A 6,081-nucleotide genomic window follows, 5' to 3' on the forward strand; every position below is an offset into this window, starting at 1 on the left:
GTTGTGCATATATCATTATTTACCTCTCTCACTTAGCCCATTGAGACCTGTCTAATTGTTCTCCCATCTGCTTTGTTCTTCCATTCTCCTCTCCCTACTTGTATATTGCCCCCTCCCTAGCACCCAAACTATTATATGAGAGAAATTTTAGCACATTTTTTTTTTCTTTTTAAAGCCCTTCGTGATAGGTTGTTTTTTAAAATGTTGTGTTGTCGTTGTTGGTGTAAAGTGTTGTCAAGTCAGTTGCGACTCATAGTGACCCAGTATGGTGTTTCCAAGGGGCAACTGGTGGGATTGGACAGCCAACCATGTGGTTCAAAGTTCAGTGCTGATCCTACAGCGCCACACCAAGAGTCTTTTTTAAATGTAGGGGAATGAAATTTCTATTTCATATTATTTTCAGGAGAAAAATTTAATAACCATTTTGGAAAACCTTATTTCTGATTTTTTCTACTGACTCTACCCAATGCTGACCAAGCCTGGGGGTAGAACGGAAGAAGAATTTGGCAGAAATATAATGATAAGAACTCTTTCAGAAGAAAGAATTAAAATAAAGGATAGCATAGGGTGGAAATGTATCAGTTAGGATAATATGGACTTTAAGTGAAAGAAAACTGACTCAATGGCTTAAAAATAAAGAAAATACATTACTTCCCATTATAAGAAGACCTAATCAGGGCAACTTTAGGTAGTTCAAGGAGGAAAGCCGTTTCTTTCTTCTGTCCTGTTTTGCTTTCTTCATTGTGTCACCTTGTCCATAAAATGGCTGCAAAATTGCCAATCACTATTTGGGTATGACACAGTCCAGTGGAAGAAGAAAGGATCTCTTTCTGTAGGTCTCTTTTCAAGGTGTAGAAACTTTCTCCAAAACCTGTCCAGCATTCTGCCTAGGCCTAAAATAATTCTTAGCAATAATGATCCCTGAAAATGATGCATCTCTGAGCTGGGGATTGAACTTTCCTCCCTAAGGGGAGGATTCTGGACCTAAATTGATTGGTTAACAAGAAAGGCGTGTTTGCTGGATATTGAATATGCAGCAAAGTCTAATATTTGAAGCAAGAAAGACAAATATTTGCTTAGCCATATTCTGTGCCAAGGGCTTTACATGGATTCTTTCATTTAATTCTTATAATAACCAATGATGATCCTGAGACCGAGAGAAACTAATTTGTTAAATGTTACATAAGCTTCCCCGTTACAAACTCAGGTTGTCCATGCTTTTCCCAAATCACACAGGTTTCAGTTGGTTGTCAATGTGACCTTTAATATAAATTTATTCTAAGTCTCCCTGACAGATTTTTGCAGTTCCTAGTACCAGAAGAACATTTATCTGCAATAATATTTATGCAAATGTAATCATATTATGGAGTCTTGATGTGGTTCTGTAAGATAAGCACTGGACCTTAAGGTAAGTTGGAACTGCAAGGGCAGGGTTCAAACCCACCAGTCACTCCTCGGAAACTCTATACCAGGTAGCTGTGAGTCAGAACTGACTCAATAGCACTTAACAACAATAACAATCATTTTCTACAAGCTCACACATGAACTGCTTTTAAAAAATATATATTTACCAATCTTGTGAGTAAAAAATGTACTTCATTGTTTTTATTTGTTTATTTGTGTCTTCATCAGCCTAATAGTCTATTCTCTATGCCCAGTTGCCAAACGTATCCTTTAAAAAAAAAAATAGGTCAAGACTTTCTGCCAACCTCCCACAAATCTTTCAGTTCACCTCTGTAGCTTCTGGACCTCATCATGGCTTCTGCTGGTCTGCAGATGCTGGGAATCAAACTGACACTGTTCGGCTGGTTGTATTCCCTAGTATCCTGCATGTTGCCTTTGTAGGCAGCAGCTTAGTGGCCCAGTTGATGTGGAAGGGTCTGTGGATGTCCTGCATGGTGCGGAGCAGGGGACAGATGCAGTGTAAGGCATATGGTTGCTATTACAGCTGCCTCAGGACCAGCAGTCTACCCACGCCCTCTATGTTGGTGCCCTCCCGGTAGCCATGATTGGCCTGCTGGTCTACCTCACGGGGGCCAACTGCACCACCTGTGTGAACAAGGACTTCAAGACTCACCTGGTGCTACCTCCAGGATCATCTTCATTATCTCGGGGGTCCTGATCCTGATCCCTCTCTGCTAGGACAGCCAGCACCATCATCTGTGACTTCTTAAACCTCCTGGGGCTCAAGGCCTAAAAGAAGGACTTGCAGACTTCCCCCTACCTGGGCTGAGCTGCCTGAAGTCTTTTGTTTCTGGGGACGGGGGGTTGCTGTGTTGTACATTCCCTTCTGGGGAGACCGGGCCTCCAGCCACTATGTCACATCTGCCCCACAGGGCAACTCTCAAGACCCTCTGGTCTCCCCACCAAGAATTCTGTCTGCTGGGGGTGGGGGAGTAGGAGCGCCTTGACCACAGAGCCTCTCCTCACCTCAAATCCCACCCAGAGCTGGAGCCAACCCACAGGCCATGATACTTGGCAGCTCTGGGATGGGTTTGATTTTATATTTTTATATTTTGGAGGCATTTAAAAAATCCATTTGGATAACAGGATTAGAGCTGCCTCACTCACCCTGGTCTCTGTTGCTGGTTTTTCTTCATCTTTGCATGATGAAGCCAGAGATGGTGGTTTCCAGTGGCACACTACACTTACACACCAGGAGCTGGGGACCCAGTGTGGAGAGCTGCTTTTTTGTGAACAAGATGGAGCTGCTGCCATTGTCACTGTTGTGAAGGGACCTAGTGAACTTGCAGGGATTCCCCATCCCATCATGCCTCTGCACCCTCCCCCAAGGGCTTTTGAGTCCACTTCTAGAAGATCACAGAAGTTACCGAAGTAACACCATAGCCAAGTCTTCTGACCTGGAGCTGCTACCATGTCCCAACTGTGCTGTATACTCCAATTTATACCTTCCACCCCCTGCACACTTCTGCCTATGCCCACCTTGTGCTCTCATTTTTAATATATAAAGACGCTTTGTTTTAAAAAAAAATAATAATAAGTCAAATCATGTCACTCCTTTGCTCAAAATACTCCAGTGGTTTCTCATCTCAGAGAAAACGTAAAACCAAGGCCTTGTTTTCAAGACCATATATAACCAATGTCTATTACACTTTCTGATCTTAATTCCTAATGTGCTCCCCTCCACCTATCCAGTTCTGACATGCTGGCTTCTTTGCTTTGTTGGCACATGCCAGGCACATCCCTGCCTCAGGACCTTTGCACTTGCCGTTCTTTCTGCCCACAAGGCTTTCCCACAGACACCTGCATGACTAGCTCCTTAATCTACTACAAATCTTTGCTCAAATGTGACCTTCTTTGTGAGAACTTTAATAAGCAGCCTACGTCAAATATTCTTTATCTTTCTTACAAGAGAGAATACTTATTATCCTCTAATGTACTATATAATTTTCATCTCCTACTAACACTGACTAAAATATAAACTCTATGAGAATAAAGGTTTTGGTCTCTTTTGTCCAGTGGTGTCCTTTGTGCTGAGAGCAATGTCTAGCATATACTATTTGTTCACTAAGTGAATTACTTTTCTAAATTTTATTTATTTATTTTGTTGATGTTGCTCTGAATATACACAAAAAAACTTAAACCAATTTAATAGTGTCTACATGTAAATATCCACCACTTGTCTGTCAGTCTGTTATACTGTGGCAGCTTGTCTGTTGCTGTGATTCTGGAAGCTATGCCACGGATATTTCAAATACCAGCAGGGTCACCCACAGTGGACAGGTTTCAGATGAGCTTCTACACAAAGACAGACTAGGGAGAAGAAGAGATGGACAACTTCTGAATATTTAGTCACTGATAAATTTATGAATAACAGTGGAACACTGTCAGATATGGTGCCTGAAAATGAGCCCTTCAGATCAGAAGGCACTGAAAATGAGATTAGGGAAGAGCTGCGTCCTCAAAGTAGAGTTGACTGTGATGATGTGAATGGAGTAAAGCCCTCAGGACCTTCATTGGCTGATGGGGCACAACTCAAAATGAAGAGAAATGGCTGTAAACATCCATTACTAATTGAAACATGGAATGCACAAAGTATGAATCTAGAAAAACTGGAAATTGTCAAAATTGAAATGGAACACATAAACATCAATATTCTAGGCATTAGTGAGTTGAGTTGGACTGGTATTGGCCATTTTGAATCTCACAATCACATGATTTACTATGCGGGGAATTCCAAATTAAAGAGGAATGGTGTCACATTTATCATCAAAAAGAACATATCGAGATCTGTCTTGAAGTACAATGCTGTTTGTGAAAGGATAATAAATATATGCCTACAAGGAAGACCAGTTAACACCGCTATTAATCAGATTTACACACCAACCATTAAAACCAGCCTTGTTGAAATTAAAGTCTGAAGTTGATCAAGCATACAATCAAGATGTATTGACAATTACTGTCGAGTGGAATGCAAAGGGTGGAAACAAAGAGAAAAGATCAGTGATTAGAAACTATGGCCTTGGTAATATAAATGATGCTGGAGATCACATGATAGAATTTTGCAAGACCAATGATTTGTTCATCGAAAATACCTTTTTTAAACAACATAAAATGTAATTATACACATGGACCTCACCAGATGGAACCCACAGAAATCAAATTGACTACATTTGTGGAAAGAGATGGTGGAAAAGCTCCATAGCATCACCCAAAACAATACCAGGGGCAGACTGTGGAACAGACTATCAATTGCTCATATGTAAATTCAGATTGAAGCTGAAGAAAATTAAAACAAGTCCACAAAAGCCAAAATATGACCTTGAATATGTCCCACCTGAATTTAGAGACCTGAGAAACAGAGATGATACATTAGACTCTAAAGGCGAAGAACAGGAGAGTTATGGGATGACATCGAGAACATCATACTGGAAGAAAGCAAAAGGTCACTTGTTGTTGTTAAGTGCCGTCGAGTCAGTTCCGACCCATAGCGACCCTGTACAGGGTTTCCGAGGGTGTAAATCTTTACGGGAGTAGAAAGCCTCATCTTTCTCCCGCGGAGCAGCTGGTAGTTTCGAACCGCTGACCTTAAGGTTCGCAGCCCGATTCGTAACCACTAAGAAGACAAAAAAGAAGGAAAAGACCAAAATGGATGTCAGAAAAGACTCTGAAACTTGCTCTGCAGTGTAGAGATGCTAAAGCAAATAGAAGAAGTGAGGAAGTACAAGAGTTGAACAGAAAAATTCAAAGGTCCGTTCAAGAAGACAAAGTCAGGTAGTATAACAAAGTGTAAAAAGACCTGGAGTCAAAAAAGTGTTTTTCTTTGTTGGTTACCAGTGGGGTTGGGATGGAGGTAGGAGGCTGGGGCAGGTGGAGGGAGGAAACGGTAGATCACAGGGTAGGGGGCAGACACATCATATTTCAGGTGTTGAAGAGGGCAATACACAAGAAGGGGAAGGGAGTGGAAGAACAAGGTAGATAGGGGAACACTGAGACAGGTTTGCATGGGCTGAATGGGACAGAGGTAAATAGTGATGCATGCTCAACCCTGGAACAACAGGGCTCTGTGATACAGGGATCAAGGCATAGTCTGAAGAGGGGAAATAATACCAAGATGCTTGACTGTCTTATGAATATTGGCTTCCCGTGCCTACTGTTGTAAAATAGACACTTGAGTGGCATTGAAAGGAATGTCGGGAAACATGATTAGAGAAAGCTTGTAAGCCCGTCTTCAGCCTATAACTGATTGGAATACCTAAAAGAAGTTCTAGAACTTGCCCAGTGAACTAAGCCTCTTGTGGAGTGTTGGCAGTGTATAGGGCCTTAGGTGGAATCCTGAGCCCCATTTGGAAGCTTCTGAGGCGGGACATTCCCACTAGCAAGGACAAGCAGACCAGTCTGGAACAGTGAGTGTGACAGAAGATACATTTTCAAAGAAAGATCAGCAGGAAAACCCCAAAACAAAAATGTCAGTATGACTGGCTACTACAAGGATAAGCAAGTTGTTCGCCAGGAAGCCATCAAGGCAAGCAATCAAGTTCCTTCAGGACAAATCTCCCTCTAAGCTGAAACTCAAAGGAACACATAAGCAGGCATGTAAGCTTGCTGGCGACCACATTG

The 6,081-nt window shown here is 41.9% G+C and overlaps 1 pseudogene; it reads left to right on the forward strand.

Moving 5' to 3' along the window:
• The first annotated feature begins 1,755 nt into the window (after positions 1-1,755).
• On the forward strand, positions 1,756-2,411 carry LOC102814005 (annotated as a pseudogene).
• The last annotated feature ends 3,670 nt before the right edge of the window (positions 2,412-6,081 follow it).

Source organism: Chrysochloris asiatica, unplaced genomic scaffold (genome assembly GCF_000296735.1).
Source record: "Chrysochloris asiatica unplaced genomic scaffold, ChrAsi1.0 scaffold00033, whole genome shotgun sequence".
NCBI lineage: Eukaryota > Metazoa > Chordata > Mammalia > Afrosoricida > Chrysochloridae > Chrysochloris > Chrysochloris asiatica.